This window comes from Oncorhynchus keta, chromosome 1 (assembly GCF_023373465.1).
Source record: "Oncorhynchus keta strain PuntledgeMale-10-30-2019 chromosome 1, Oket_V2, whole genome shotgun sequence".
Taxonomy (NCBI): domain Eukaryota; kingdom Metazoa; phylum Chordata; class Actinopteri; order Salmoniformes; family Salmonidae; genus Oncorhynchus; species Oncorhynchus keta.
This window is the reverse complement of record NC_068421.1, coordinates 99,465,071-99,489,005: the sequence shown is the minus strand read 5'-3', so window position 1 is coordinate 99,489,005 and position 23,935 is coordinate 99,465,071. Positions and strand designations below refer to the sequence as shown.

Genomic DNA, 23,935 nt, shown 5'->3' with positions numbered 1-23,935 from the left:
AATCACTCTTAGAGACTTACCCAGGAAGACTCACAGCTCTTAGAGACTTACCCAGAAAGACAGCTGTAATCACTCTTAGAGACTTACCCAGGAAGACTCACAGCTCTTAGAGACTTACCCAGAAAGACAGCTGTAATCACTCTTAGAGACTTACCCAGGAAGACTCACAGCTCTTAGAGACTTACCCAGAAAGACAGCTGTAATCACTCTTAGAGATTTACCCAGGAAGACTCACAGCTCTTAGAGACTTACCCAGGAAGACTCACAGCTCTTAGAGTCTTACCCAGGAAGACTCACAGCTCTTAGAGACTTACCCAGGAAGACTCACAGCTCTTAGAGATTTACCCAGAAAGACTCACAGCTGTAATCACTGTCATAGGGGATTCTAACATGTATTGACTCAAGGGTGTGAATACTGATGCCAATAAGATATTTCTGTATTTCATTATCAATGCATTTGCAAAAAAAGAAGAAGTTTAAAAACACATTTTCACCTTGTTATGGAGTGTGTAGGTGGATGGGTGAGACAAAGATATATAAATTGAATCCATTTTGAATTCAGGCCGTAACACAACAAAATGTGGTTATAAGTCAAAGGGTATGAATACTTTCTGAAGGCACTGTAGGTATTACAGACTGGGTCAGGGAGAGGTTGAACATGTCAGTGAGCACACTTGCAGTGCACATCCTGGTAATCCGTCTGGCCCTGCAGCCTTACTCTCGATGGTACAGCTGTAGAACCTTCTAAGGGTCCATGACTCATCTCTTCAGTCCCCTCAGGGGAAGGAGGGACTCAGGAAAAGGTTGAACATGTCAGCGAAGACACTTGCCAGCTTGTCAGCGCCTGTTCTGAGTACATTAGAGAGACTGTGGATCTGGCATACTGTAGAGAGACTGTATTATATCACAGTAGAGAGAATGTATTACATCACAGTAGAGAGACTGTATTACATCACAGTAGAGAGACTGTATTACATCACAGTAGAGAGACTGTATTATATCACAGTAAAGAGAATGTATTACATCACAGTAGAGAGAATGTATTACATCACAGTAGAGAGAATGTATTACATCACAGTAGAGAGACTGTATTACATCACAGTAGAGAGACTGTATTATATCACAGTAGAGAGACTGTATTACATCACAGTAGAGAGACTGTATTATATCACAGTAGAGAGACTGTATTACATCACAGTAGAGAGACTGTATTACATCACAGTAGAGAGACTGTATTATATCACAGTAGAGAGACTGTATTACATCACAGTAGAGAGACTGTATTACATCACAGTAGAGAGACTGTATTATATCACAGTAGAGAGACTGTATTACATCACAGTAGAGAGACTGTATTACATCACAGTAGAGAGACTGTATTATATCACAGTAGAGAGACTGTATTATATCACACAGTAGAGAGACTGTATTATATCACAGTAGAGAGACTGTATTACATCACAGTAGAGAGACTGTATTACATCACAGTAGAGATACTGTATTACATCACAGTAGAGAGACTGTATTACATCACAGTAGAGAGACTGTATTATATCACAGTAGAGAGACTGTATTACATCACAGTAGAGACTGTATTATATCACAGTAGAGAGAGTGTATTATATCACAGTAGAGAGACTGTATTACATCACAGTAGAGAGACTGTATTATATCACAGTAGAGAGACTGTATTACATCACAGTAGAGAGACTGTATTATATCACAGTAGAGAGACCGTATTACATCACAGTAGAGATACTGTATTACATCACAGTAGAGAGACTGTATTACATCACACAGTAGAGATACTGTATTACATCACAGTAGAGAGAATGTATTACATCACAGTAGAGATACTGTATTACATCACAGTAGAGATACTGTATTACATCACAGTAGAGATACTGTATTACATCACAGTAGAGATACTGTATTACATCACAGTAGAGAGACTGTATTACATCACAGTAGAGAGACTGTATTACATCACAGTAGAGAGACTGTATTACATCACACAGTAGAGATACTGTATTACATCACAGTAGAGAGACTGTATTACATCACAGTAGAGAGACTGTATTATATCACAGTAGAGAGACTGTATTATATCACAGTAGAGATACTGTATTATATCACAGTAGAGATACTGTATTACATCACAGTAGAGAGACTGTATTATATCACAGTAGAGAGACTGTATTACATCACAGTAGAGAGACTAGCCAGTAGAGAGACTAGCCAGCTAGCCCCGAATAGCAGCACTGTAGAAATTATTACACTCAACGGAACGACTTGATTAGTGTAGTGCCAACAACGCAGCTACTGCCAGCTAGCCTACTTCAGCAGTACTGTATCATTTTAATCATTTTAGTCAATAAGATTCTTGCTACGTAAGCTTAACTTTCTGAACATTCGAGACGTGTAGTCCACTTGTCATTCCAATTTCCTTGCATTAGCGTAGCCTTTTCTGTAGCCTGTCAACTATGTGTCTGTCTATCCCTGTTCTCTCCTCTCTGCACAGACCATACAAACGCTCCACACCGCGTGGCCGCGACCACCCTAACCTGGTGGTCCCAGCGCGTACGACCCACGTGGAGTTCCAGGTCTCCGGTAGCCTCTGGAACTGCCGATCTGCGGCCAACAAGGCAGAGTTCATCTCAGCCTATGCCTCCCTCCAGTCCCTTGACTTCTTGGCACTGACGGAAACATGGATCACCACAGATAACACTGCTACTCCTACTGCTCTCTCCTCGTCCGCCCACGTGTTCTCGCACACCCCGAGAGCTTCTGGTCAGCGGGGTGGTGGCACCGGGATCCTCATCTCTCCCAAGTGGTCTTTCTCTCTTTCTCCCCTTACCCATCTGTCTATTGCCTCCTTTGAATTCCATGCTGTCACAGTTACCAGCCCTTTCAAGCTTAACATCCTTATCATTTATCACCCTCCAGGTTCCCTCGGAGAGTTCATCAATGAGCTTGATGCCTTGATAAGCTCCTTTCCTGAGGACGGCTCACCTCTCACAGTTCTGGGCGACTTTAACCTCCCCACGTCTACCTTTGACTCATTCCTCTCTGCCTCCTTCTTTCCACTCCTCTCCTCTTTTGACCTCACCCTCTCACCTTCCCCCTACTCACAAGGCAGGCAATACGCTTGACCTCATCTTTACTAGATGCTGTTCTTCCACTAACCTCATTGCAACTCCCCTCCAAGTCTCCGACCACTACCTTGTATCCTTTTCCCTCTCGCTCTCATCCAACACTTCCCACACTGCCCCTACTCGGAAGGTATCGCGCCGTCCCAACCTTCGCTCTCTCTCCCCCGCTACTCTCTCCTCTTCCATCCTATCATCTCTTCCCTCTGCTCAAACTTTCTCCAACCTATCTCCTGATTCTGCCTCCTCAACCCTCCTCTCCTCCCTTACTGCATCCTTTGACTCCCTATGTCCCCTATCCTCCAGGCCGGCTCGGTCCTCCCCTCCCGCTCCGTGGCTCGACGACTCATTGCGAGCTCACAGAACAGGGCTCCGGGCAGCCGAGCGGAAATGGAGGAAAACTCGTCTCCCTGCGGATCTGGCATCCTTTCACTCCCTCCTCTCTACATTTTCCTCCTCTGTCTCTGCTGCTAAAGCCACTTTCTACCATTCTAAATTCCAAGCATCTGCCTCTAACCCTAGGAAGCTCTTTGCCACCTTCTCCTCCCTCCTGAATCCTCCCCCTCCCTCCTCCCTCTCTGCAGATGACTTCGTCAACCATTTTGAAAAGAAGGTCGATGACATCCGATCCTCGTTTGCTAAGTCAAACGACACCGCTGGTTCTGCTCACACTGCCCTACCCTATGCTCTGACCTCTTTCTCCCCTCTCTCTCCAGATGAAATCTCGCGTCTTGTGACGGCCGGCCGCCCAACAACCTGCCCGCTTGACCCTATCCCCTCCTCTCTTCTCCAGACCATTTCCGGAGACCTTCTCCCTTACCTCACCTCGCTCATCAACTCTTCCCTGACCGCTGGCTACGTCCCTCCCGTCTTCAAGAGAGCGAGAGTTGCACCCCCTTCTGAAAAACCTACACTCGATCCCTCCGATGTCAACAACTACAGACCAGTATCCCTTCTCTCTTTTCTCTCCAAAACTCTTGAGCGTGCCGTCCTTGGCCAGCTCTACCGCTATCTCTCTCAGAATGACCTTCTTGATCCAAATCAGTCAGGTTTCAAGACTAGTCATTCAACTGAGACTGCTCTTCTCTGTATCACGGAGGCGCTCCGCACTGCTAAAGCTAACTCTCTCTCCTCTGCTCTCATCCTTCTAGACCTATCGGCTGCCTTCGATACTGTGAACCATCAGATCCTCCTCTCCACCCTCTCCGAGTTGGGCATCTCCGGCGCGGCCCACGCTTGGATTGCGTCCTACCTGACAGGTCGCTCCTACCAGGTGGCGTGGCGAGAATCTGTCTCCTCACCACGCGCTCTCACCACTGGTGTCCCCCAGGGCTCTGTTCTAGGCCCTCTCTTATTCTCGCTATACACCAAGTCACTTGGCTCTGTCATAACCTCACATGGTCTCTCCTATCATTGCTATGCAGACGACACACAATTAATCTTCTCTTTTCCCCCTTCTGATGACCAGGTGGCGAATCGCATCTCTGCATGTCTGGCAGACATATCAGTGTGGATGACGGATCACCACCTCAAGCTGAACCTCAGCAAGACGGAGCTCCTCTTCCTCCCGGGGAAGGACTGCCCGTTCCATGATCTCGCCATCACGGTTGACAACTCCATTGTGTCCTCCTCCCAGAGCGCTAAGAACCTTGGCGTGATCCTGGACAACACCCTGACGTTCTCAACTAACATCAAGGCGGTGTCCCGTTCCTGTAGGTTCATGCTCTACAACATCCGCAGAGTACGACCCTGCCTCACACAGGAAGCGGCGCAGGTCCTAATCCAGGCACTTGTCATCTCCCGTCTTGATTACTGCAACTCGCTGTTGGCTGGGCTCCCTGCCTGTGCCATTAAACCCCTACAACTCATCCAGAACGCCGCAGCCCGTCTGGTGTTCAACCTTCCCAAGTTCTCTCACGTCACCCCGCTCCTCCGCTCTCTCCACTGGCTTCCAGTTGAAGCTCGCATCCGCTACAAGACCATGGTGCTCGCCTACGGAGCTGTGAGGGGAACGGCACCTCAGTACCTCCAGGCTCTGATCAGGCCCTACACCCAAACAAGGGCACTGCGTTCATCCACCTCTGGCCTGCTCGCCTCCCTACCACTGAGGAAGTACAGTTCCCGCTCAGCCCAGTCAAAACTGTTCGCTGCTCTGGCCCCCAATGGTGGAACAAACTCCCTCACGACGCCAGGACAGCGGAGTCAATCACCACCTTCCGGAGACACCTGAAACCCCACCTCTTCAAGGAATACCTAGGATAGGGTAAGTAAGGGTAAGTAATCCTTCTCCCCCCAACAAGATTTAGATGCAAGTGGCTGTTCCACTGGTTGTCATAAGGTGTATGCACCAATTTGTAAGTCGCTCTGGATAAGAGGGTCTGCTAAATGACTTAAATGTAATGTAAATGTATTATATCACAGTAGAGAGACCGTATTACATCACACAGTAGAGAGACTGTATTACATCACACAGTAGAAATACTGTATTACATCACAGTAGAGAGACTGTATTATATCACACAGTAGAGAGACTGTATTATATCACAGTAGAGATACTGTATTACATCACAGTAGAGATACTGTATTACATCACAGTAGAGATACTGTATTACATCACACAGTAGAGATACTGTATTACATCACACAGTAGAGAGACTGTATTATATCACAGTAGAGAGACTGTATTACATCACAGTAGAGAGACTGTATTACATCACAGTAGAGAGACTGTATTACATCACACAGTAGAGAGACCGTATTACATCACACAGTAGAGAGACTGTATTACATCACACAGTAGAAAGACTGTATTACATCACAGTAGAGAGACTGTATTATATCACACAGTAGAGAGACTGTATTATATCACAGTAGAGATACTGTATTACATCACAGTAGAGAGACTGTATTATATCACAGTAGAGAGACTGTATTACATCACAGTAGAGAGACTGTATTACATCACAGTAGAGAGACTGTATTATATCACAGTAGAGATACTGTATTACATCACAGTAGAGAGACTGTATTATATCACAGTAGAGAGACTGTATTACATCACAGTAGAGATAATGTATTATATCACAATAGAGAGACTGTATTACATCACAGTAGAGAGACTGTATTACATCACAGTAGAGATAATGTATTATATCACAGTAGAAAGACTGTATTACATCACAGTAGAGAGACTGTATTATATCACAGTAGAGAGACTGTATTATATCACACAGTAGAGAGACTGTATTATATCACAGTAGAGAGACTGTATTACATCACAGTAGAGAGACTGTATTACATCACAGTAGAGAGACTGTATTATATCACAGTAGAGAGACTGTATTACATCACAGTAGAGAGACTGTATTATATCACAGTAGAGAGACTGTATTACATCACAGTAGAGAGACTGTATTATATCACAGTAGAGAGACTGTATTATATCACAGTAGAGAGACTGTATTACATCACAGTAGAGAGACTGTATTATATCACAGTAGAGAGACTGTATTACATCACAGTAGAGAGACTGTATTATATCACAGTAGAGAGACCGTATTACATCACAGTAGAGATACTGTATTACATCACAGTAGAGAGACTGTATTATATCACACAGTAGAGAGACTGTATTACATCACAGTAGAGAGACTGTATTACATCACAGTAGAGAGACTGTATTACATCACAGTAGAGAGACTGTATTACATCACAGTAGAGAGACTGTATTACATCACAGTAGAGATACTGTATTACATCACAGTAGAGAGATTGTATTACATCACAGTAGAGACTGTATTACATCACAGTAGAGATACTGTATTACATCACAGTAGAGATACTGTATTACATCACAGTAGAGACCATGTATTACATCACAGTAGAGAGACTGTATTACATCACACAGTAGAGAGACTGTATTATATCACAGTAGAGAGACTGTATTATATCACAGTAGAGATACTGTATTACATCACAGTAGAGAGCATGTATTATATCACAGTAGAGATACTGTATTACATCACAGTAGAGAGACTGTATTATATCACAGTAGAGAGACCGTATTACATCACACAGTAGAGAGACTGTATTACATCACACAGTAGAAAGACTGTATTACATCACAGTAGAGAGACTGTATTATATCACAGTAGAGAGACTGTATTATCACACAGTAGAGATACTGTATTACATCACACAGTAGAGAGACTGTATTATATCACAGTAGAGAGACTGTATTATATCACAGTAGAGAGACTGTATTATATCACAGTAGAGAGACTGTATTACATCACAGTAGAGAGACTGTATTATATCACAGTAGAGAGACTGTATTACATCACAGTAGAGAGACTGTATTACATCACAGTAGAGAGCATGTATTACATCACAGTAGAGAGACTGTATTACATCACACAGTAGAGAGACTGTATTATATCACAGTAGAGAGACTGTATTATATCACAGTAGAGATACTGTATTACATCACAGTAGAGAGACTGTATTACATCACAGTAGAGAGACTGTATTACATCACAGTAGAGAGACTGTATTATATCACAGTAGAGATACTGTATTATATCACAGTAGAGAGACTGTATTATATCACAGTAGAGAGACTGTATTACATCACAGTAGAGATACTATATTACATCACAGTTGAGAAACTGTATTATATCACAGTAGAGATACTGTATTACATCACAGTAGAGAGACTGTATTATATCACAGTAGAGAGACTGTATTACATCACAGTAGAGAGACTGTATTATATCACAGTAGAGATACTGTATTACATCACAGTAGAGAGACTGTATTATATCACAGTAGAGAGACTGTATTACATCACAGTAGAGAGACTGTATTATATCACAGTAGAGAGACCGTATTACATCACACAGTAGAGAGACTGTATTACATCACAGTAGAGAGACTGTATTACATCACAGTAGAGAGACTGTATTATATCACACAGTAGAGAGACTGTATTATATCACAGTAGAGATACTGTATTACATCACAGTAGAGATACTGTATTACATCACACAGTAGAGATACTGTATTACATCACACAGTAGAGAGACTGTATTATATCACAGTAGAGAGACTGTATTACATCACCGTAGAGAGACTGTATTACATCACAGTAGAGAGACTGTATTACATCACACAGTAGAGATACTGTATTACATCACAGTAGAGAGACTGTATTACATCACACAGTAGAGATACTGTATTACATCACAGTAGAGATACTGTATTACATCACAGTAGAGATACTGTATTACATCACAGTAGAGAGCATGTATTATATCACACAGTGGAGAGACTGTATTACATCACAGTAGATAGACTGTATTACATCACAGTAGAGAGACTGTATTACATCACACAGTAGAGAGACTGTATTACATCACAGTAGATAGACTGTATTACATCACAGTAGAGAGACTGTATTACATCACACAGTAGAGAGACTGTATTACATCACAGTAGAGAGACTGTATTACATCACACAGTAGAGAGACTGTATTATATCACAGTAGAGAGCATGTATTATATCACAGTAGAGAGACTGTATTATATCACAGTAGAGAGACTGTATTATATCACAGTAGAGAGACTGTATTACATCACAGTAGAGAGACTGTATTACATCACACAGTAGAGAGACTGTATTACATCACAGTAGATAGACTGTATTATATCACAGTAGAGATACTGTATTACATCACAGTAGAGACTGTATTACATCACACAGTAGAAAGACTGTATTACATCACAGTAGAGAGACTGTATTACATCACACAGTAGAAAGACTGTATTATATCACAGTAGAGAGAATGTATTATATCACACAGTAGAGAGGCTGTATTACATCACAGTAGAGAGACTGTATTACATCACACAGTAGAGAGACTGTATTAAATCACAGTAGAGAGAATGTATTATATCACACAGTAGAGAGGCTGTATTACATCACAGTAGAGATACTATATTACATCACAGTAGAGAGACTGTATTACATCACAGTAGAGAGACTGTATTACATCACAGTAGAGAGACTGTATTATATCACAGTAGAGATACTGTATTATATCACAGTAGAGAGACTGTATTATATCACAGTAGAGAGACTGTATTATATCACACAGTAGAGGCTGTATTACATCACAGTAGAGATACTGTATTACATCACAGTAGATAGACTGTATTACATCACACAGTAGAGATACTGTATTACATCACAGTAGAGATACTGTATTACATCACACAGTTGAGAGACTGTATTATATCACAGTAGAGAGACTGTATTACATCACAGTAGAGAGACTGTATTACATCACAGTAGAGAGACTGTATTACATCACAGTAGAGAGACTATATTACATCACAGTAGAGAGACTGTATTATATCACAGTAGAGAGACTGTATTATATCACAGTAGAGATACTGTATTATATCACAGTAGAGAGACTGTATTACATCACAGTAGAGATACTGTATTACATCACACAGTAGAGAGACTGTATTACATCACACAGTAGAGAGACTGTATTACATCACACAGTAGAGAGACTGTATTATATCACAGTAGAGAGACTGTATTACATCACAGTAGAGAGACTGTATTACATCACAGTAGAGAGACTGTATTACATCACACAGTAGAGATACTGTATTACATCACAGTAGAGAGACTGTATTACATCACACAGTAGAGAGACTGTATTACATCACAGTAGAGATACTGTATTACATCACAGTAGAGATACTGTATTACATCACAGTAGAGAGACTGTATTACATCACAGTAGAGAGACTGTATTACATCACAGTAGAGAGACTGTATTACATCACAGTAGAGATACTGTATTACATCACAGTAGAGAGACTGTATTACATCACACAGTAGAGAGACTGTATTACATCACAGTAGAGAGACTGTATTACATCACACAGTAGAGAGACTGTATTACATCACAGTAGGGAGACTGTATTACATCACAGTAGAGAGACTGTATTACATCACACAGTAGAGACTGTATTATATCAGAGTAGAGAGAATGTATTACATCACAGTAGAGAGACTGTATTACATCACAGTAGAGAGACTGTATTACATCACACAGTAGAGATACTGTATTACATCACAGTAGAGAGACTGTATTACATCACACAGTAGAGAGACTGTATTACATCACAGTAGAGATACTGTATTACATCACAGTAGAGATACTGTATTACATCACACAGTAGAGATACTGTATTACATCACAGTAGAGAGACTGTATTACATCACAGTAGAGAGACTGTATTATATCACAGTAGAGAGACTGTATTACATCACAGTTGAGAAACTGTATTATATCACAGTAGAGATACTGTATTACATCACAGTAGAGAGACTGTATTATATCACAGTAGAGAGACCGTATTACATCACACAGTAGAGAGACTGTATTACATCACACAGTAGAAAGACTGTATTACATCACAGTAGAGAGACTGTATTATATCACACAGTAGAGAGACTGTATTATATCACAGTAGAGAGAATGTATTATATCACACAGTAGAGAGACTGTATTAAATCACAGTAGAGAGAATGTATTATATCACACAGTAGAGAGGCTGTATTACATCACAGTAGAGATACTATATTACATCACAGTAGAGAGACTGTATTACATCACAGTAGAGAGACTGTATTATATCACAGTAGAGATACTGTATTATATCACAGTAGAGAGACTGTATTATATCACAGTAGAGAGACTGTATTATATCACAGTAGAGAGACCGTATTACATCACACAGTAGAGAGGCTGTATTACATCACAGTAGAGAGACTGTATTACATCACAGTAGAGAGACTGTATTATATCACACAGTAGAGATACTGTATTACATCACAGTAGAGATACTGTATTACATCACACAGTAGAGATACTGTATTACATCACAGTAGAGATACTGTATTACATCACAGTAGAGATACTGTATTACATCACAGTAGAGATACTGTATTACATCACAGTAGAGAGACTGTATTACATCACAGTAGAGAGACTGTATTACATCACAGTAGAGAGACTGTATTATATCACAGTAGAGATACTGTATTATATCACAGTAGAGAGACTGTATTACATCACAGTAGAGATACTGTATTACATCACACAGTAGAGAGACTGTATTACATCACACAGTAGAGAGACTGTATTACATCACACAGTAGAGAGACTGTATTATATCACAGTAGAGAGACTGTATTACATCACAGTAGAGAGACTGTATTACATCACAGTAGAGAGACTGTATTAGATCACACAGTAGAGATACTGTATTACATCACAGTAGAGAGACTGTATTACATCACACAGTAGAGAGACTGTATTACATCACAGTAGAGATACTGTATTACATCACACAGTAGAGATACTGTATTACATCACACAGTAGAGAGACTGTATTACATCACAGTAGAGAGACTGTATTACATCACACAGTAGAGAGACTGTATTACATCACAGTAGATTGATACTGTATTACATCACAGTAGAGAGACTGTATTACATCACACAGTAGAGAGACTGTATTACATCACAGTAGAGAGACTGTATTACATCACACAGTAGAGAGACTGTATTACATCACAGTAGAGAGACTGTATTACATCACAGTAGAGAGACTGTATTACATCACACAGTAGAGAGACTGTATTATATCAGAGTAGAGAGACTGTATTACATCACAGTAGAGACTGTATTACATCACAGTAGAGAGACTGTATTACATCACACAGTAGAGATACTGTATTACATCACAGTAGAGAGACTGTATTACATCACACAGTAGAGAGACTGTATTACATCACAGTAGAGATACTGTATTACATCACAGTAGAGATACTGTATTACATCACAGTAGAGATACTGTATTACATCACAGTAGAGAGACTGTATTACATCACAGTAGAGAGACTGTATTACATCACAGTAGAGAGACTGTATTACATCACACAGTAGAGATACTGTATTACATCACAGTAGAGAGAATGTATTACATCACAGTAGAGAGACTGTATTACATCACACAGTAGAGATACTGTATTACATCACAGTAGAGAGAATGTATTACATCACAGTAGAGGATGGAACATTTAATTGGTTAGATTCTAGAATTTCAGTTAACATGACGTTTATTGTACATTTGCCCTGAAAAGAGAATTTGAGTTGCATCAGAGTGTCACACACACACACACACACACACACACACACACACACACACACACACACACACACACACACACACACACACACACACACACACACACACACACACACACTAGTATGATATTACATCATGCTTGCAATATTACATATTGGAGTTCTGAAATCTCAAGTTTTTTCAGAGGGTGACGTTTGTACAAAGCAATGAGGGAAACATGAAACTGAGTGATATCAACTGAGATATTCTTTCACCATGCTCTCGGGAGACCTTTAAAGAAACATAAATGAATATCATTCAGAGATTCTGTTACAGCTCTGGTTAAAACCATTCGTGTGTTTATGATGTAACAAAGGAGTATAGACTCTCGCACAACACACCACGTAGGAAGTGTGTTCATTTAACCACAGTCAGCACGCGTTGTTTCGTACTTCTACTTGCCTATTTACATGAAGCCAGGTTACTTTTCTGCCTAATGTTATTATTTGTAGTTTACTATTTTTTACTTTTTATTTTTGTAGAACGACTGTGAGAAGGTTCTGAAGGTTCACTTCTGGTCACTTAAAAATACCTTCTACTCCAAAATGTAATTATGTTGACACCATCTGAAATATATATGATGTGATGCCATTGCACGGCAGAGCAAAATAAATACATTCATATAGGTTAAACACACGTGTGTGTGTGTGTGTGTGTGTGTGTGTGTGTGTGTGTGTGTGTGTGTGTGTGTGCGTGTGCGTGTGTGTGTGTCTTTCCATGTGTGGAATGGTGTGTTGTGGTGTGTTCTGTCTGAAAATGATACCACATCACAGTGAATTGAATTGAGAGAGAGGACATGAAATGCTCGTCAGATGCCATTTCAGCTCCCTCCAATTCGTTCTGTGTGAATTGCCTTCTCAAAGGAAGTGTTTGGAGTGTCCCAGAGGCTTACAGACTTGGTGTTCTAACTAAAAATGACCCCCGGCTCTTTCCCAAATACCTGTTAATATGTATAACCTGACCCGTTATCTGACACACGACAACAACATGTACAGTACACAGACAAATGTCTCGTTTGACGGATTGTATAAATTAATAAAAACTACCCCTCAACAAATACACATTTATAAATCACATATGATGTTCAATAGAAGTCACATATATTTCACAGTTAGATACAAACCAGTCAGATATAAACCAGTCAGTTATAAACCAGTCATTATGGCACCAGTCAGTTATAAACCAGTCAGATATAAATATATAAATAATAATAATATAATAATAATATAATACTATAATATAATAATATAATAATAATAATAATAATAATAATAATAATAATAATATAATAATATAATAATAATATAATAATATAATATAGATATAAACCAGTCAGATATAAACCAGTCAGATATAAACCAGTCAGATATAAACCAGTCAGATATAAACCAGTCAGTTATAAACCAGTCAGATATAAACCAGTCAGATATAAACCAGTCAGATATAAACCAGTCAGATATAAACCAGTCAGATATAAACCAGTCAGTTATAAACCAGTCAGATATAAACCAGTCAGTTATAAACCAGTCAGATATAAACCAGTCAGTTATAAACCAGTCAGATATAAACCAGTCAGTTATAAACCAGTCAGATATAAACCAGTCAGATATAAACCAGTCAGATATAAACCAGTCAGATATAAACCAGTCAGTTATAAACCAGTCAGATATAAACCAGTCAGTTATAAACCAGTCAGATATAAACCAGTCAGATATAAACCAGTCAGTTATAAACCAGTCAGATACAAACCAGTCAGTTATAAACCATAAAGGAGTCATCATGTCAGGTAGTCCTGGGGCATGGTCCTAGGGCTCAGGTCCTCCGAGAGAGAGAAAGAAAGAAGGAGAGAATTAGAGAACGCACACTTAGATTCACACAGGACACCGAATAGGACAGGAGCAGTACTCCAGATATAACAAACTGACCCCAGCTCCCCGACACAAACTACTGCAGCATAAATACTGGAGGCTGAGACAGGAGGGGTCAGGAGACACTGTGGCCCCATCCGAGGACACCCCTGGACAGGGCCAAACAGGAAGGATATAACCCCACCCACTTTGCCAAAGCACAGCCCCCACACCACTAGAGGGATATCTTCAACCACCAACTTACCATCCTGAGACAAGGCTGAGTATAGCCCACAAAGATCTCTGCCACGGCACAACCCAAGGGGGGGGGGGGCGCCAACCCAGACAGGATGACCACAACAGTGAATCAACCCACTCAGGTGACGCACCCCCTGCAGGGACGGCATGAGAGAGCCCCAGTAAGCCAGTGACTCAGCCCCTGTAATAGGGTTAGAGGCAGAGAATCCCAGTGGAAAGAGGGGAACTGGCCAGGCAGAGACAGCAAGGGCGGTTCGTTGCTCCAGAGCCTTTCCGTTCACCTTCCCACTCCTGGGCCAGACTACACTCAATCATATGACCCACTGAAGAGATGAGTCTTCAGTAAAGACTTAAAGGTTGAGACCGAGTTTGCGTCTCTGACATGGGTAGGCACACCGTTCCATAAAAATGGAGCTCTATAGAAGAAAGCCCTACCTCCAGCTGTTTGCTTAGAAATTCTAGGGACAATTAGGGGGCCTGTGTCTTGTGACCGTAGCGTACGTGTAGGTAATCAGAGAGATAGGTAAGAGCAAGCCCATGTAATGCTTTGTAGGTTAGCAGTAAAACCTTGAAATCAACCCTTGCTTTGACAGGAAGCCAGTGTAGGGAGGCTAGCACTGGAGTAATATGATCACATTTTTTGGTTCTAGTCAGGATTCTAGCAGCCGTATTTAGCACTAACTGAAGTTTATTTAGTGCTTTATCCGGGTAGCCGGAAAGTAGAGCATTGCAGTAGTCTAACCTAGAAGTGACAAAAGCATGGATTAATTTTTCTGCATCATTTTTGGACAGAAAGTTTCTGATTTTTGCAATATTACGTAGATGGAAAAAAGCTGTCCTCGAAATGGTCTTGATATGTTCTTCAAAAGAGAGATCAGGGTCCAGAGTAACGCCGAGGTCCTTCACAGTTTTATTTGAGACGACTCTACAACCATTAAGATTAATTGTCAGATTCAACAGAAGATCTTTGTTTCTTGGGACCTAGAACAAGCATCTCTGTTTTGTCCGAGTTTAAAAGGATATAGTTTGCAGCCATCCACTTCCTTATAAACCAGTCATTATGGCACCAGTCATTATGGCACCAGTCAGATATAAACCAGTCAGATATAAACCAGTCATTATGGCACCAGTCAGATATAAACCAGTCAGATATAAACCAGTCATTATGGCACCAGTCAGATATAAACCAGTCAGATATAAACCAGTCAGATATAAACCAGTCAGTTATAAACCAGTCAGATATAAACCAGTCATTATGGCACCAGTCAGATATAAACCAGTCAGATATAAACCAGTCAGATATAAACCAGTCAGATATAAACCAGTCAGTTATAAACCAGTCTGTTATAAACCAGTCAGATATAAACCAGTCAGTTATAAACCAGTCAGATATAAACCAGTCAGATATAAACCAGTCAGTTATAAACCAGTCAGATATAAACCAGTCAGATATAAACCAGTCAGATATAAACCAGTCAGATATAAACCAGTCAGCTACAAACCAGTCAGTTATAAACCAGTCAGTTATAAACCAGTCAGATATAAACCAGTCAGTTATAAACCAGTCAGATATAAACCAGTCAGTTATAAACCAGTCAGATATAAACCAGTTATAAACCAGTCAGATATAAACCAGTCAGTTATAAACCAGTCAGATATAAACCAGTTATAAACCAGTCATTATGGCACCAGTCAGTTATAAACCAGTCAGTTATAAACCAGTCAGTTATAAACCAGTCAGATATAAACCAGTTATAAACCAGTCAGATATAAACCAGTCAGTTATAAACCAGTCAGATATAAACCAGTCTGTTATAAACCAGTCAGATATAAACATTGCTAGAAAACCAAGTATCAGGTCTTGCCGTACATTTTCAAGCTGATTTAAATCAAAACTGTAACTATAAGCCACTCAGGAACATTCAATGTCATCATGGTAAAAAACCTCCAGTGTAAAACTAGTGTTTTAGGTTATTGTCCAGCTGAAAGGTGAATTTGTCTCCCAGTGTCTGGTGGAAAGCAGAATGAACCAGGTTTTCCTCTACAATGTTTTTTATACCCCCTCCCCCTCCCCACTAAAAAAACTCCCCAGTCCTTGCCGTTGTCAAGCCTACACATACCATGATGAAATACCTGAGTGGTTTCCTTCCTCTCCGGCAACTGAGTTAGGAAGGACGCCTGTATCTTTGTAGTGACTGGGTGTATTGATACACTGAGTTAGGAAGGACGCCTGTATCTTTGTAGTGACTGGGTGTATTGATACACTGAGTTAGGAAGGACGCCTGTATCTTTGTAGTGACTGGGTGTATTGATACACTGAGTTAGGAATGACGCCTGTATCTTTGTAGTGACTGGGTGTATTGATACACCATCCAAAGTGTAATTAGTTTCTTCACCGTGTTCAAAGGCATATTCAATGTCTTAATTAAAAAGACATTTGTTTTGACCCATCTACCAATCGATGCCCTTCTTTGCGATGCATTGAAAACCATCCATGGTCTGTGTGGTTGAATCTGTGCTTGAAATTCACTCAATTCAATAAGGGACCTTTCACATAATTGTATGTGTTGTGTACAGAGATGGGGTAGTCAATCAAAAAGCTATTGAACATGGAATGAGTCCATGCAACTCATTATGTGATTCGTTTAGCATTTCAGCGTTTCATTCTCTCTCTCTCTCTCTCTCTCTCTCTCTCTCTCTCTCTCTCTCTCTCTCTCTCTCTCTCTCTCTCTCTCTCTCTCTCTCTCTCTCTCTCTCTCTCTCTCTCTCTCTCTCTCTCTCTCTCTCTCTCTCTCATTCATTTGTAAAATGTTCTACAAACATAACACTAGGTTTGTTTGTAGATCAGTGACACATTTTAAGTCAGCCACCAATTGTGCAAGTTCTCCCACTTAAAAATATGAGAGAGGCCTGTCATTTTCATCATAGGTACACTTCAACTATGACAGACAAAACGAGGGGGAAAAAATCACATTGTAGGATTTTTAAATTAATTTATTTGCAAATTATGGAAAATAACAATTTAAGGAGTGTGAATACTTTCTGAAGGCCCCCCTGTATGTATAACTCGCGTATTGTTGGAATTGCAGCTTTGTGAATTCTACCTTGAATCTACCTTGATGATTCAGCTTTGTGAATTCTACCTTGATGATTCAGCTTTGTGAATTCTACCTTGAATCTACCTTGATGATTCAGCTTTGTGAATTCTACCTTGATTCTACCTTGATGATTCAGCTTTGTGAATTCTACCTTGAATCTACCTTGATGATTCAGCTTTGTGAATTCTACCTTGATTCTACCTTGATGATTCAGCTTTGTGAATTCTACATTGAATCTACCTTGATGATTCAGCTTTGTGAATTCTACCTTGATGATTCAGCTTTGTGAATTCTACCTTGAATCTACCTTGATGATTCAGCTTTGTGAATTCTACCTTAATGATTCAGCTTTGTGAATTCTACCTTGAATCTACCTTGATGATTCAGCTTTGTGAATTCTACCTTGATTCTACCTTGATGATTCAGCTTTGTGAATTCTACCTTGAATCTACCTTGATGATTCAGCTTTGTGAATTCTACCTTGATGATGCAGCTTTGTGATTCTACCTTGAATCTACCTTGATGATTCAGCTTTGTGCATTCTACATTGAATCTACCTGATGATTCAGCTTTGTGAATTCTACATTGAATCTACCTTGATGATTCAGCTTTGTGAATTCTACATTGAATCTACCTTGATGATTCAGCTTTGTGAATTCTACATTGAATCTACCTTGATGATTCAGCTTTGTGAATTCTACATTGAATCTACCTTGATGATTCAGCTTTGTGAATTCTACATTGAATCTACCTTGATGATTCAGCTTTGTGAATTCTACCTTGATACTACCTTGATGATTCAGCTTTGTGAATTATACCTTGATGATTCAGCTTTGTGAATTCTACATTGAATCTACCTTGATGATTCAGCTTTGTGAATTATACCTTGAATCTACCTTGATGATTCAGCTTTGTGAATTCTACCTTGATTCTACCTTGATGATTCAGCTTTGTGAATTCTACCTTGATGATTCAGCTTTGTGAATTCTACCTTGAATCTACCTTGATGATTCAGCTTTGTGAATTCTACCTTGATTCTACCTTGATGATTCAGCTTTGTGAATTCTACCTTGAATCTACCTTGATGATTCAGCTTTGTGAATTCTACCTTGATGATGCAGCTTTGTGATTCTACCTTGAATCTACCTTGATGATTCAGCTTTGTGCATTCTACATTGAATCTACCCTGATGATTCAGCTTTGTGAATTCTACATTGAATCTACCTTGATGATTCAGCTTTGTGAATTCTACATTGAATCTACCTTGATGATTCAGCTTTGTGAATTCTACATTGAATCTACCTTGATGATTCAGCTTTGTGCATTCTACCTTGATTCTACCTTGATGATTCAGCTTTGTGAATTATACCTTGATGATTCAGCTTTGTGAATTCTACCTTGAATCTACCTTGATGATTCAGCTTTGTGAATTATACCTTGATTCTACCTTGATGATTCAGCTTTGTGAATTCTACCTTGAATCTACCTTGATGATTCAGCTTTGTGAATTCTACCTTGATGATTCAGCTTTGTGAATTCTACCTTGAATCTACCTTGATGATTCAGCTTTGTGAATTCTACCTTGATTCTACCTTGATGATTCAGCTTTGTGAATTCTACCTTGAATCTACCTTGATGATTCAGCTTTGTGAAATCTACCTTGAATCTACCTTTGATGATTCAGCTTTGTGAATTCTACCTTGAATCTACCTTGATGATTCAGCTTTGTGAATTCTACCTTGAATCTACCTTGATGATTCAGCTTTGTGAATTCTACCTTGAATCTACCTTGATGATTCAGCTTTGTGAATTCTACCTTGAATCTACCTTGATGATTCAGCTTTGTGAATTCTACCTTGAATCTACCTTGATGATTCAGCTTTGTGAATTCTACCTTGAATCTACCTTGATGATTCAGCTTTGTGAATTCTACCTTGATGATTCAGCTTTGTGAATTCTACCTTGAATCTACCTTGATGATTCAGCTTTGTGAATTCTACCTTGATTCTACCTTGATGATTCAGCTTTGTGAATTCTACCTTGAATCTACCTTGATGATTCAGCTTTGTGAATTCTACCTTGATGATGCAGCTTTGTGATTCTACCTTGAATCTACCTTGATGATTCAGCTTTGTGCATTCTACATTGAATCTACCTGATGATTCAGCTTTGTGAATTCTACATTGAATCTACCTTGATGATTCAGCTTTGTGAATTCTACATTGAATCTACCTTGATGATTCAGCTTTGTGAATTCTACATTGAATCTACCTTGATGATTCAGCTTTGTGAATTCTACATAGAATCTACCTTGATGATTCAGCTTTGTGAATTCTACATTGAATCTACCTTGATGATTCAGCTTTGTGAATTCTACCTTGAATCTACCTTGATGATTCAGCTTTGTGAATTCTACCTTGATGATTCAGCTTTGTGAATTCTACCTTGATGATTCAGCTTTGTGAATTCTACCTTGAATCTACCTTGATGATTCAGCTTTGTGAATTCTACCTTGATTCTACCTTGATGATTCAGCTTTGTGAATTCTACCTTGAATCTACCTTGATGATTCAGCTTTGTGAAATTCTACCTTGATTCTACCTTGATGATTCAGCTTTGTGAATTCTACATTGAATCTACCTTGATGATTCAGCTTTGTGAATTCTACCTTGATGATGCAGCTTTGTGATTCTACCTTGAATCTACCTTGATGATTCAGCTTTGTGCATTCTACATTGAATCTACCCTGATGATTCAGCTTTGTGAATTCTACATTGAATCTACCTTGATGATTCAGCTTTGTGAATTCTACATTGAATCTACCTTGATGATTCAGCTTTGTGAATTCTACATTGAATCTACCTTGATGATTCAGCTTTGTGAATTCTACCTTGATTCTACCTTGATGATTCAGCTTTGTGAATTATACCTTGATGATTCAGCTTTGTGAATTCTACCTTGAATCTACCTTGATGATTCAGCTTTGTGAATTATACCTTGATTCTACCTTGATGATTCAGCTTTGTGAATTCTACCTTGAATCTACCTTGATGATTCAGCTTTGTGAATTCTACCTTGATGATTCAGCTTCGTGAATTCTACCTTGAATCTACCTTGATGATTCAGCTTTGTGAATTCTACCTTGAATCTACCTTGATGATTCAGCTTTGTGAATTCTACCTTGAATATACCTTGATGATTCAGCTTTGTGAATTCTACCTTGATTCTACCATGATGATTCAGCTTTGTGAATTATACCTTGAATCTACCTTGATGATTCAGCTTTGTGAATTATACCTTGAATCTACCTTGATGATTCAGCTTTGTGAATTCTACCTTGATTCTACCTTGATGATTCAGCTTTGTGAATTCTACCTTGATGATTCAGCTTTGTGAATTCTACCTTGAATCTACCTTGATGATTCAGCTTTGTGAATTCTACCTTGATTCTACCTTGATGATTCAGCTTTGTGAATTCTACCTTGAATCTACCTTGATGATTCAGCTTTGTGAATTCTACCTTGATGATGCAGCTTTGTGATTCTACCTTGAATCTACCTTGATGATTCAGCTTTGTGAATTATACCTTGATTCTACCTTGATGATTCAGCTTTGTGAATTCTACCTTGATGATTCAGCTTTGTGAATTCTACCTTGAATCTACCCTGATGATTCAGCTTTGTGAATTATACCTTGATTCTACCCTGATGATTCAGCTTTGTGAATTCTACCTTGATGATTCAGCTTTGTGAATTCTACCTTGATGATTCAGCTTTGTGAATTCTACCTTGATTCTACCTCGATGATTCAGCTTTGTGAATTCTACCTTGATTCTACCTTGAGGATTCAGCTTTGTGAATTCTACCTTGAATCTACCTTGATGATTCAGCTTTGTGAAATCTACCTTGATGATTCAGCTTTGTGATTCTACCTTGAATCTACCTTGATTGTACCTTGATTCTACCTTGATGATTCAGCTTTGTGCATTCTACATTGATTCTACCTTGATGATTCAGCTTTGTGAATTCTACCTTGAATCTACCTTGATGATTCAGCCTTGTGAATTCTACCTTGATGATTCAGCTTTGTGAATTATACCTTGAATCTACCTTGATGATTCAGCTTTGTGAATTCTACCTTAATGATTCAGCTTTGTGAATTCTACCTTGATGATTCAGCTTTGTGAATTCTACATTGATTCTACCTTGATGATTCAGCTTTGTGAATTCTACCTTGATTCTACCCTGATGATTCAGCTTTGTGAAATCTACCTTGATTCTACTTTGATGATTCAGCTTTGTGAATTCTACCTTGATTCTACTTTCATGTTTCAGCTTTGTGAATTCTACCTTGATTCTACCTTGATGATTCAGCTTTGTGAATTCTACCTTGATGATTCAGCTTTGTGAATTCTACCTTGATTCTACCCTGATGATTCAGCTTTGTGAATTCTACATTGATTCTACTTTGATGATTCAGCTTTGTGAATTCTACCTTGATTCTACCTTGTTGATTCAGCTTTGTGAATTCTACCTTGATTCTACCCTGATGATTCAGCTTTGTGAATTCTACCTTGATTCTACTTTGATGTTTCAGCTTTGTGAATTCTACCTTGATTCTACCTTGTTGATTCAGCTTTGTGAATTCTACCTTGATTCTACTTTGATGTTTCAGCTTTGTGAATTCTACCTTGATTCTACCTTGAGGATTCAGCTTTGTGAATTCTACCTTGATTCTACCTTGTTGATTCAGCTTTGTGAAATTCTACCTTGATTCTACCTTGATGATTCAGCTTTGTGAATTCTACCTTGATTCTACCTTGATGATTCAGCTTTGTGAATTCTACCATGATTCTACCTTGATTCTACCTTGATGATTCAGCTTTGTGAATTCTACCTTGATTCTACCTTGAGGATTCAGCTTTGTGAATTATACCTTGATGATTCAGCTTTGTGAATTCTACCTTGAATCTACCTTGATGATTCAGCTTTGTGAATTATACCTTGAATCTACCTTGATGATTCAGCTTTGTGAATTCTACCTTGATTCTACCTTGATGATTCAGCTTTGTGAAATCTACCTTGATGATTCAGCTTTGTGAATTCTACCTTGAATCTACCTTGATGATTCAGCTTTGTGAATTCTACCTTGATTCTACCTTGATGATTCAGCTTTGTGAATTCTACCTTGAATCTACCTTGATGATTCAGCTTTGTGAATTCTACCTTGATGATGCAGCTTTGTGATTCTACCTTGAATCTACCTTGATGATTCAGCTTTGTGCATTCTACATTGATTCTACCTTGATGATTCAGCTTTGTGAATTCTACCTTGAATCTACCTTGATGATTCAGCTTTGTGAATTCTACCTTGATGATGCAGCTTTGTGATTCTACCTTGAATCTACCTTGATGATTCAGCTTTGTGCATTCTACATTGAATCTACCCTGATGATTCAGCTTTGTGAATTCTACATTGAATCTACCTTGATGATTCAGCTTTGTGAATTCTACATTGAATCTACCTTGATGATTCAGCTTTGTGAATTCTACATTGAATCTACCTTGATGATTCAGCTTTGTGAATTCTACCTTGATTCTACCTTGATGATTCAGCTTTGTGAATTATACCTTGATGATTCAGCTTTGTGAATTCTACCTTGAAGCTACCTTGATGATTCAGCTTTGTGAATTATACCTTGATTCTACCTTGATGATTCAGCTTTGTGAATTCTACCTTGAATCTACCTTGATGATTCAGCTTTGTGAATTCTACCTTGATGATTCAGCTTCGTGAATTCTACCTTGAATCTACCTTGATGATTCAGCTTTGTGAATTCTACCTTGAATCTACCTTGATGATTCAGCTTTGTGAATTCTACCTTGAATCTACCTTGATGATTCAGCTTTGTGAATTCTACCTTGATTCTACCATGATGATTCAGCTTTGTGAATTATACCTTGAATCTACCTTGATGATTCAGCTTTGTGAATTATACCTTGAATCTACCTTGATGATTCAGCTTTGTGAATTCTACCTTGATTCTACCTTGATGATTCAACTTTGTGAATTCTACCTTGATGATTCAGCTTTGTGAATTCTACCTTGAATCTACCTTGATGATTCAGCTTTGTGAATTCTACCTTGATTTTACCTTGATGATTCAGCTTTGTGAATTCTACCTTGAATCTACCTTGATGATTCAGCTTTGTGAATTCTACCTTGATGATGCAGCTTTGTGATTCTACCTTGAATCTACCTTGATGATTCAGCTTTGTGAATTATACCTTGATTCTACCTTGATGATTCA

General features: G+C 39.1%; 1 pseudogene; it reads left to right on the top strand.

The window, feature by feature from the left end:
• Positions 1 to 23,935, top strand: part of LOC127931867 (lipoma-preferred partner homolog) — a 364,058-nt pseudogene that overhangs the window by 35,881 nt on the left and 304,242 nt on the right.